This window comes from Halichoerus grypus, chromosome 4 (assembly GCF_964656455.1).
Source record: "Halichoerus grypus chromosome 4, mHalGry1.hap1.1, whole genome shotgun sequence".
Taxonomy (NCBI): Eukaryota; Metazoa; Chordata; class Mammalia; order Carnivora; family Phocidae; genus Halichoerus; species Halichoerus grypus.
The window spans coordinates 2,081,623-2,093,030 of NC_135715.1; the positions used below are offsets into that span (position 1 = coordinate 2,081,623).

Genomic DNA, 11,408 nt, shown 5'->3' on the forward strand with positions numbered 1-11,408 from the left:
GGCCAGGGTAAATGGGGGAGGCCGGGGTGAGCAGAGGAGGCCGGGGTGAGCAGAGGCCAGGGTGAACAGGGGAGGCCGGGGTGAACGGGGGAGGCCGGGGTGAACAGGGGAGGCCGGGGTGAACAGGGGAGGCCGGGGTGAACGGGGGAGGCCGGGGTGAACAGGGGAGGCCGGGGTGAGCGGGGGAGGCCGGGGTGAGCAGAGGCCGGGGTGAGCAGAGGCCGGGGCAGGTGAAGGCCCAGGCCAAGAGCACAGTCCGGGCACACGCATGGCCCGCCCCTCCCGCCGACCCTGCGCCGCCGCCGCGCCCCCAGCCCCGCCGTGGAGCCCGCGTCCCACTCACCGGCCTCGGCCCGCGGCTCCCGGGGCTCTCAGCGGGGCCGTCCCTCCGCAGAGCCTCGCGGCGCCTCGCTCTCGGGGCCAGGTCCTCGAAAACGCCCCCGGGCGGGAGGCTGCGCCTGGGTGAGCTGCCTCCAGGGACGGGCACGGCCCCGCGGGTCAGCCGGGGTCACGACCCCTCCGTGACCTCCGCCCCTGCGGGCGGCCACGCCCCCTACCCCCTGCGCGCGCACGGGACGCAAGCGCACGGGCGCTGGTGAGGGGCTGCGGCTGGTGCGGAAGGAGTAGAGCGCTGAGCGCTCAGCAGAGCGGCGGAGGCCCGCGATCCGCGCGCCCGGGGTTGTCCCGCAGCAGGGGCCGCGCAGGGAAGGGTCCCCGACCCCGGAGCCCGGGGCACCGCCCGCGGCCCGCACCCCGGCACCCGCTGAGGGGGTGAGGGGCAGGTGTCTACGTTCCTCGGGGAAACAGACATTTCGGGCCAAACATCCCCCCCACGCCGCAGCCACGGGGTGGATGACGTGCAGGGAGAAGACTGGAAGGACCACCGGGAGGGCGGCCTGTAAGGGAAACAAGTCCAGCCCGAACAGATGAGAGCCCGGGATCCCCTCAGACGCGCGCCCCAGAACAGACCACAGCTCGAACAGAAGCGGACTCAAATGCCAAGAACATTTGGCGGCCGCCAGAGCGGCGGGTGGGCGACTCGGGTGAGGGACACACTCCCTCCGGGAGGAACAGTGCGCATGCAGAATGCCGTGGGTACCCTGGCGACAGCCTGTCCGGGGACAGGTGGGGACCGCGCTGTGACCACCTCATCACGCGCGTGACTCACGGATCGCTGTGCTGTGCACCTGGAACCAGGATTAGGTCGCTATCCTTCACCCGAAAATTTCTTTAAAAAGCAATTTTTAAAAAGCAAAATAAGCTTGATTTGAATGGCTAGAAATAAAATTAACTATAAAGTGAAAAAAACAGTTGCCTTTGGGTGATTTCTATTTTCTAGTATTTTTAAATTTACTCTAAAGAGTTTATTTTTATAAAGAAAACTAAACTTTTGAAATCTAATGATTTCAAGGTAGATTTTATATGAGCAACAAAAAGTTTTAAGGGCAATTTCAAAGCATGCAGAAACTGTAAGGTAGTGGCCGCCTTAAAGACAGACAAGCCCAACAAAACTGTACTGATCTCACTTTGTTCACTTGGGTTCCAACCCACGTGGTCTTCTTGTTGCCATATTGGTAATCCTATTTGAACAAAAACGCTTTACCGTAGAGATAATCAATTATGTATTTGAGAAGATCTGACGGGAACTTTCAGAACACCATCAGCTCCAGGTGACAGACCCTGTCTACATTTGATCTTGGATAGAATGGCCAGATGGGGGGGTCTTAGAACCTCCCCAGCCCCCACCTTCTATTCACCCCCACGTCTCCCAGAGTCCCCGGAGGTGCAGAGAGAGAACCAGGGCCTGGCCCTTTCTCTGCCTGCGAGGCTGCCATCAGACACGGTTTATTAAGCCCTAAATCTATTCTATTTGACTTCATCTTTTGTGAACTGTTTTGAGGGGTTGTGTTTAGCGAGCCCCATGCTGGGTCTCCTCGGCCTGCCGCTCCATCTGCACGCTGGGCCTCGCCACTCTGGGCCTGGGGAAGCCACTGTCCGTACACTCCACCACCTGCTTCTCTCGTTTCTGCGGCTTCTTGCCCGTGAGAGACATTCGTAGAAAATTAGAGTATTCCAGAAAAGCGAACGGTCTGGCTACTTACTTATTAAGCCAGGCTGTGGCTTAGCAGCAGCTGCATCCACCCCCCCAAGACCACAGTTTCTGGCTCCAAAACAGCTCCCTCCACGCCGTGGCCTGCGGGGAGGGGAGGGGGCGGGCGGGGGGCAGAGGGTCCTCAGTGCCACCAGCCCGGGCTGGGGGGGCTTTCCATCACTCCTCAGGCCCCTCAGCCCTGCCCACCTCTGTCTAGAGAATTCTTCCCCTGAAATGTCTCACCTACCCCTTCTGAATGCGCCACGTGTGTTCTGCTGGGACCCTCTCATCTGCACGGTATGTCAGAACAGCCGCAGCACCGAGCTGTTTACAGGAATAAATGTATGGACGTCGGGAGAGTGTGCAGATCCTTCTCCCGGCCGAGACCACTGCTCCTCCTCAGTCAGTCCTGATGGACATGCCCCTCTGAGGGTCTCTTTCCTGTCCCAGGGACCCCAAAAGCTTCCTAGGTCTGTACAGTAAGCATGAACAGGAGTGCACACCCCGAGAACCTGGGGACCAGTAGACAGCCTCCCCACGCCCCGGTGACCTTCCCAACATCCGAGAGGCCTGGGTGCCCTCAACCTCCACCTCTCACGTGGACCCCCAGACCCCCAGTGAGGAGCGGCCCTGCAGCCTGGCCAGCGTCCCAGGCCATGCAGAGTCTCCCCCGGTATCAATGAGGTAGCATCATCCTCTTTCTCAGGTACTAGAGCATCCATGTGTCATTCTCTGCAGGAACCATTGTTTGGAGCCTTGTCAGTACAGAACCTGGCCGTCTCAGGGAAGGAACCAGGTTCCGGATGGTCCCAGGGTAGGAGCAGACAGGCTTTGTGAAGTGTGACTGTCATTTCTGGTCACACAGGGGAAGAGTACACAGGCCCTGGGAGCACTACTTGGAAGGGGCTAGCACTTGGGGAGTCGGTCAGGGACGCTGGGAGCCCTACGACCAGATGAGGGGCGCGTGCAGGGCTGCCCTGGAGGCGTGGCCTGGGCTGTCGGTGTGTCTGGAAGTGGGGACACAAAGCCTCTTACAAAACCAGTGGGACAGATGATGCTTCTGAGCCTGATCAGAATATGGCTGACCTCCTTCTGAGAGAAGGATGGAAGATGTCAAGTCAATTATCTTCTTTGTGTAAAGTCTGCTAGTGCCCAGGATGTAAGACAAAATGATTTGTTCCTTTCAAAATAGAGCAATTTGTGTCTTTTTGAACACCAAATGTTCTGGTGATGATTATGTGACTAACTGCCTCAAGATGCTGTCTGTTCTGTGCCCCAGCTTTAAAGAGCGACCATCACAAACCTCGGCATTAACTCCATGGTTCCTCTTTGCCTGAGCATTTCAGGGAAACGGATTCCAGAAGACGGACTTCCAACAATAACCAAGTCGGACACCCTTCCCTTCTCAGAGACCCAACACATTTTCAGATGAAGGACATCATTCATTGTTGGGGCGTCCACTGGATTGAGTACCACATTTCACCAAATCTAAGCTATTACAATAGAGATAGCCCAATTTCAGAGATATGAAAATGTAAAAAGAAGTTCCTGCTAGAAGTGATGAGACACAGCCCTAACCATGGCCAGCATTTCCTGAGAGCTTATGGTGGCTGTGATCCAAGTACTTCCCACGTACATGCTCACCCGGGTACAGTCCTGCGAGTCCGAACGTAGCATCTCCCGATTGCACAAAAGCGCAAAGCCAAGCTGGGAGGTGAAGGCGGCGGAGCCAGGAGAGACCCGGGCTGCTGGGCTCCGCTGTGCACCCGTCTATTACTCCTGCTGCTAGCGGAAGGGACCTTAATGCTTGAATTCCAGCATCTAGTTAAGGTTGAACCAAGTCCGATTGTCTGCTAAATGAAACAAACACCATTTTAAAGACAAATAGCCTTTAATGAGAACACTACTTGCCAAGAGTTGAGTAAATGCACCATAATATTAAGACCTCATTGCCCAGAAGAAATGCGGCCCATGGGTTCTATAATCTGACCCATTTTCTGAAAAATTGCACAACCAGAGACCACTGAGGACCATGTCTGCAGCCCAGGGACAGAGCACCCTCTCTGACCCCCATCACAGCCTGTCCTACTGGACAGGAATCAAGGGGGCACGCTCAGTCAGATCGCACCCCCATACCACACTGGGGGTGCCAGGACTTCTGAATCACCCCCCCATGCGAGTGGATGCAAGCCCCCTTCCTGGACCTGCATGGACATTTTCTCAAACTCATCTCCCCAAAGAGGGATTCAGAGGTGGCTGCCTGTGGGTACAGACATGGCTGAGGTTCATGGGGCAGGAATAGGGGGTGGTTGGCATGGCTCTGACGACCCTCCCGGGTTCCTGTGCCAAGTCCCGGAACGTGGAATTCTGCATTCAGGACTTTGCGTTACCGTGAAGGCACTTGAGTCAAGGTAAGAGGCCGAACCTACACTGTTGGCTCGGTTTGCGAATGACATAGCAAGACAAGATGTGGGCCTCCATTTGTTGCTTGGGGCCCACAGATGCGGGGGTGAGATTTCAACCCTGCATGCTTCGGAGTTTGGCTGTTTGTGTGTTGGGTGTGTGTTCCTTGAAAATGGGAACGTAAGAATTTAAACAGACCCCAGGAGCCAGCATAAATAACTCCTTTATTCCCAGCAGAAGGACTCAAGGCCAGGAGAAGTAGCTACTGTCAGGACTGGAAATAAATGGGTGGTTTCAAATAATCGACAGATCCAAAAGAAGAAAAAAATCAGACATTCCTATGCAAAGGTGATTAACCATTTTTGTAGGTTTGCAATGACCCAAGGGGAAGAGATAATCGTGCAGTGAAACACCACATACTGCACCGTATTTTTGTTTTAATACCCAGGGTTGTTTTTTTGGGGCACTGTTAGATTTTCTTTAGTTCATTATTTTTCCTTTAAATTTATGTTCTCAAATCTTTGCTTCAAAATCTAAGGATAACAGCAAAAATGTTTTCTAGCAGAACTCAACTACAATTATTTAACCAAAACCAACTGGATGAGGATTCATGTTATAAATTGTACCTTCATCATACACTTTCTTTAAAATTAAAGATGCTTGCGGTATCAAGCAATGCTGAGAAAAGAATGAAAATTAACTCTAGTAATAATTCCAAACTTGGTCTCCTGAAATAAGCACCCTTGTAAGTCCTTAAACACATTTTCTAAAGGATATCCAAAACCATGATGTAAGAAACAAATATTCTCCATGTTGGAAAGACACACTATTTCTAGAATGATAAAAATCCTGCTACTAAATCCTTTCTCCCAGGGGCCAGGAATTTATCTCCTAAAACATCATTTTAACTTTTCAAAAAGAAAATAAATGGTATTTTGAGAAGGTAACCAATACCTTCCGAAGAGCGCTAGAATAATTTTTTTCACTTTTTGAGCGAAAGCCTCCCAGATACCTGACAGATGGCCTTAGTAATGCACACCAATGCACAGGCAAAACAGGTATAATGTATAATGGCGTGTTTTTAGGTCTGTGTTTCAGTAACCTGCAATTTTTCAGAAACACTTGGAGGAAGATTTGGCCATCAGGTTCCTGCAATGTGCGCCACGTATAAGATGCAACGTAAGGCCAGGTTCGCGGCTCTCCTCGAGTTCTGGCGCGTGCGAGGAGCCGCCCGCTGTACGTGAGCTCTGAACTGCAACAGCCCGTGGCCGCCGGAAGGCGTCAACATCGTGGCCAGCTTGGAACTGGAGCTCTGCACTCTGAGATGCGATTTGCACGCGGCACTAGAAAAGCATTGAATCGGGCCTCCAAAGTTTCAGAGGGGACATGGCCAAGTAGTGCAGGTGAAAACAGACAAAGCCAGGAGCACCGGGACACGACTTCTGGCAGATAATTATCTGCCTAACGTCCTTTGGAACTGTTGGCGTTGGCTGTTAGTATTTCTAAAACTGCCTATTTTGCACCCAATTTTTATATCTAACCTTGTTATATTGATCAAGAGGTCTACAGTTTTAATCTACATTCCAATTCCCTAAAAAGTAGGAAAATATGCAAACATCCCTGTTACCTACTGCATATATTTCCCTGTCTTGTAGAAAAGCTGGGCAGGCCGAGGCAGCCACAGACCACTTGGCAATCAGGATTCAGAGGTTTCAATGACATAATGGGAGGATCAACGTCCTGTAATACGAAATAGTGAAGAGCCCTCGACTTCATTTGCATTCACCTCGGCATAAATTCCTGTCCTCTGCCTTCTCACCTGAAGGGACGGCTGGGTCACCTTGGGTTGGGCAGCCGGGTAAGACCAGACGAGTCACACCGGAACACTTCAGTGTTTTCCTTTGTGGATTTTCACCCCCTTTTCTGTCTCTCTCCCTCCGCCACTTGATAGTCCCATTTCACAGTTAAACAAACTGTTAGAGGACACGAAGCCGCAGGAGCGGGTCCCACGGGGCCAGCCCTCGCACCCCTGGGGCTCCGGCCACCCTACACTGGCGCCCTGCACCTGCCACGCTCACGGGCCGCCGGCCTCCCTGCCTCTGCGGGACCGGGATAGGCAGCCTCCAGCTGCACCGGCTCGAGCAGCCCAGCGGGACAGGCCCCACCACAATGCACAGGGGTCGGCTCTGGAGGAGCCGTCTGCCCGGATCGCCCCTCACTGCTCCCCAGCCCATTTAGTCTGTGTGCCCACCCCGCCAACGCCTGAGGCCGGGAGCCCCTTGTGTCTGCCCTTGCCCGCCCGGCCCCCAGACCCTGCGTCTTCAGAAAGAAAAGAGCAGCTCCTCTTCCAACAGAGGTGGCCGCCCATCATGGGGTTGGGTGGGGAGGACGCCGGGGATGGAAGGGCTCGGCTGGGGAGGGGTCGGTGGAGAGGGGAGGGCGCCTTTGCATTCTCTCCACTGCGGGACGCTGGCCCTCCATGCGACGCCCGTTCTTGGGGTCCAGCCTGCAGGCTGTTTGGGTAGGAGGCCCCCACTCCTGAAAGCCTGCCTCGTGCCCTGCGTGGGGGAGGAGGGCCGCGTGAGACGAGTGGGGCACCGCACGCCCCGCCCGTCACCCCTCAGTCAGTGACCTCCTTCACTGCGGCAGCAGAGAACAGGCCCTCGGGCCGTGCAAAGTGGGGGCAGTAAGTGCAACTTCCTTGCATCTTTTTTAAATAACTGGAGAGAAGAGTCAGGCATGGGACCGGCGTCCCAAGTGCCCATCTTCTGCTCTCCAAACACCGGCCGGCCGGGCTTGCCCTGCTGGGATTGCCCCGCACACACCCCCAACAGAGGCTTTATTCCTCCAGGGCTGGCCATGCGCATCCCAGGCAGAGAAGAGGCAAAGCCACGTTAAGATAGGAATTATTCAAAGGAGAACTTTTCATCAAGACCACCGGCTGCTTAAAGAACATCGCAGTTTTCTGGTCGGACGTGTGCCGTGGTGCCTGGCGATGGTTTGCACAACAAATGAAGTCGATTTCTGCACCATTCCTTCCACAGCGAAAACACTCCAGAACTTTTCTTTACCGTTTCCTTTACGCGCGAAGCCCAAAGCTGATTCTCTGGCAATTAGCAATCTTTTCTTTCACACGGTTCAACCTTAGCATGAGAATAAAGCCACCAGAGGCTTCTCTGCCAGGGGGAGAAAGTAAGCTGGAGCTTGCCCGGGCTTTTCCTGACAAAGTATACAATGAAAGCCAAAAGAATCCTGGCTTCCCCTCCCCCCCCCGCCGGCCCCCCGGAAAATGAAGGTGAAATGGATTTTAAGATCAGAATTTAAGGTGCTCATGATATTGAAAGCACAGACTAACTGCAGCTGAGTAAAATATATACAATTAGAATCCTAGTTGTGAAAGACTTCCTTGGAAGTAATATTTGTTGGAGTTGAAAACGCACAGAGGTGTGTTAAGTAAAGCATAAAAAGGCTCACTCACGTAGACTCACTGGATAATGACATATATTACCACAACTGTCAGCTTCCACTGTGCCTTAAAAGTCCTTTTGTTAAGCACACAATTTCATTGTTAAAACACCAAAACAACACAAAAATACCTGTTCTCCAGCCTTGGCCCAGCACACACCCCTGCCTGCCTGGGTGCGGATGAACACACCTGCAATGCCCTCACTGTCGCTTTCGGCTCGTTTCCAGGGCGGGCGAGCCGGTCACCGACGCAGCATCTCTGAAAGTTCAGCACTTGGCTTTAAAATTGCCCACCAGGGTTTTCAACTCCATTTCTGCATTCTTCCACCCTGAACCGAGGATGGGCTTTGCAAAGCCCTTAACGTAAGCCAGAAAAAACAACAACAACAACACATGATTCCGTGGGACCTTCACAAAAACGGTAGCCCGGAGTGAGACTACCAGTGAATATAAAAGGGCCGAGGCCGCCCCACTATCAAGATCCAGCAAGAAGGACGTTATTCTGACCAGTGCTAACACGGCCTATGTCATCCTGTACATTTCTCAGCAGGCAAACGGTTTTTCCTCTCTCCACCCCCACCTCTCTCTCTCTTCTTTCTCTCCCTTCTTTCTTTTCTTTCTTTCTCTCTTTCTCTTTCCTTGTCCATGGAATGATATTCAGAGCCAAGAAAATGGAACTTAAGCCGCAACCAAAAACAGTCCCCAAACGAACAGCTAGGGCATCTATCAGAAAGCACCTTCTTTCTATGTTTGCAGCCTCAGTAAACAAGGCGTCTTCATGCTGCATTATTCTCACAGCTCTGTGTTCAATGTACCAGAAAAGGACCTTTATCTCCGTGGCCCCGGCCCCTCGGTCTGGGTCCGGGAACACCAGGGCTGTTCTCACAATCCAACATAAAGGTGGGGCTGGCACACATTTTTGCAATCACCAAAACGTAACTTTTTACCAACTTGAGAGAGAGAACAGAAGTCACTGTTGTCCAAGTAGCAACAGCGAGCGACACGTCCGGGGGTGGCGATTCCAGACCCACCTGAGCCCCGACGGCAGGTTCCTCCCACACGGGGGGCTCCCGAGCTAAGTTCAGCAAACACACATCTCACTGGGGGACACGGGCGTGCCGCCTCTGGGTCACGCAGCACCCCGCAGCCAGGTGCCAGGTCCTAAGGGACAGTCCCAGCGGCCGCACACACGCGCCCCCCAGAAGGGTCCCGCGCCGGCTCCAGGGCAGAGCGGCTGTGGGCTCCACCTGCGAACCAGCTGGAAGTCACCGCGGTTCAGACGCTCTCCCCCTGCATGCCCCCCACCACTCGGCAGAAAAAGCACAGTGGTTGTGCCCCCGCCGCATCACCCCTCTCTCCCCCTCGACCAAGGACGCCCCCTCCTCCTGCAGGGGGGACCCAGCCGCCTACCTGCCGTGCCCCGCATGCAGCTGCCGGGCCGGTCCAGGGCTCTGGGACGCTCCAGTCCTCGTGGGCGCCGAGAACCTGCGTGTGCGAATGACGAAGGTCCTGTGGCAGCCGGCTGGGTCTCCGGCAGCCGCAGCGATGAGCACAGCTGGAGACCATCCGCAATTAGCCAAACATTGTGTGGCGGCAACACGTCAACAACCAACACCGGTGCACAAACCAGGCAAAGTCCCATTTCTGAGGGATGCTGGAAGCCCACGTCGCCGAACACCACGTTCCTTCTTCAAGATCATTCCAGCCAGCCCGTTCGAGCTATTTTTACTGTACCATAATGCACTAGGTCTGGCTTTTACCCTATTGAAAGAGCATGAATATATTATTATCCACACAAAAGAGCAGGTTATTGTTTATGAATTACCAGCCTTCCCAGCAACAAAGGCTATTTTCATAAGAAAACTCAATTTCATTTTAGCTCCAATTTGATTACCAGCTGAAGAAAAGAAGCTCTGCCCTAACCCTCAAAGGATTTTTATTCATACCATTGAATGGGCTTTATTGCTTCCTTTTCAAAACTGACGTAGAAAGCTTTTAGAGTAAAACATTGACAAAAAATTATTGCGCTGCTATTTTGTGCAATAACAGAGCAGAAGAGGACAATGATTTCTCCGCCACCCTCACAGTACTTCAGAATAGCAGAGGCTGGGATTAATCACAGGCCGGGGACAGGACGCAAGCTAAGGTCTCACAATGCACGTCAAATCTAAATGATCACTATACATTGAAAAGCCCCCAAAAAAGCCCACAGCTGATTGATTCACGGCTTTCACAAGAAAGACAGGCTTGAAGAGTTTATTGCACCACAATTTACTCGGAATTATCATAAAAATGAATGTAGAGGCTGAATGTCACCCCGGCACGCTCCAGAAACACACACCCGGGGACGAAGTTCATGCAGGAATTAACGCGTCTCATGGCCACAGCTGGGGGCCGCTGGGTGTCCGCTGTCACACGGGGCCAGGCTTGACCCGGGCTCCGAGGAGGAGGATCTTCCCCTGTGCCGGAATATTCTTCCACTGAAAGTGGGAAAATCCACAGCTGCAGACAATGGCCCAGGGTCCCAGACGCTGGACCCACTTGCCTCGCACCTGGACCGGCTGTCCTGGGGCCGCCTGGACGGTATGTGTCTGCCGGCAGGTTTGTTTTCCTTCCCCAAGGAAGCAAGAAGTTTGCAAGGACTCGGTTGCTCACAAAAACAGTTTGGGGGCAAATGTTTAAATGATACAGGGAGCGACCTCTAAAATGGCTTTCTCCACACGCATGGCACTTTTCTTTTCATTAAAATTTGAGCAATAATGGCTAAGCTAGCAGGGTTGCCAAAGAAACCTGCACTTGATATTATGCAAATAGAATCTACGGTGTAATAACGTGGCGTGCCAGGTACCCCCGCCCATGGCCCATTCGCGTCAGCGCCTCAGGCAACACGGGACCAACCAGGATTGGAAGGATGCCCTGAAAAAGCGACCTATCAGCCAGGGGGCAGCCCCTCCTCAGGCCCACCCAAGTGGTACAGCTGGGACTTGAAGTGAGGAGCGTGTCATCTTCTGTGCTGTAGTAGGAAAGTGGGCTTTAGCCAGAACTGTTTACTTCTAAGCTGGGCCAGTAGGCAAAACCCATCAATAACTAAGATGGAAGTTTCATGTTATGGGTATAGCTGATGGGGGTAGAAGTTTGGCCAAGCACATTGGGACGAGGCCCTGATTTTTCCCTGCCCACCAGCTCAGCGGGTACTGATTCAGAGGGTCTCTCCTTTATACACGTGCTGTGCCAACCCCAAGTAGACCGTCTGGACTACTCTTGTCGCGAGCGATGAGGCAGTCCACGTCCGAAATCAAGTAAGACTGTTTAAATGACTGAATGAAAAATAAAAAGCCCGTTCCCCATGGGGAGGAAAAACAAACCAGACAAACCAAAGAAAGGTAGAACTACCCTGGCTGGCCATTCCGTGTTTTAAAGCCTGTCGCAGGCAAACGTCCAACGCTGG

At 53.2% G+C, this 11,408-nt stretch overlaps 1 long non-coding RNA gene across 2 annotated transcripts in view; it reads right to left on the minus strand.

Annotated features, from left to right (window-relative positions):
* Positions 1-9,660, minus strand: part of LOC144381549 (uncharacterized) — a 381,367-nt gene extending 371,707 nt beyond the window's left edge. For both annotated transcript variants that reach the window (XR_013446825.1, XR_013446826.1), the window contains exon 1: positions 9,371-9,660. This is a non-coding gene — a long non-coding RNA (uncharacterized LOC144381549). The remainder of the gene's footprint in view (positions 1-9,370) is intronic.
* Between the last annotated feature and the right edge of the window lie 1,748 nt (positions 9,661-11,408).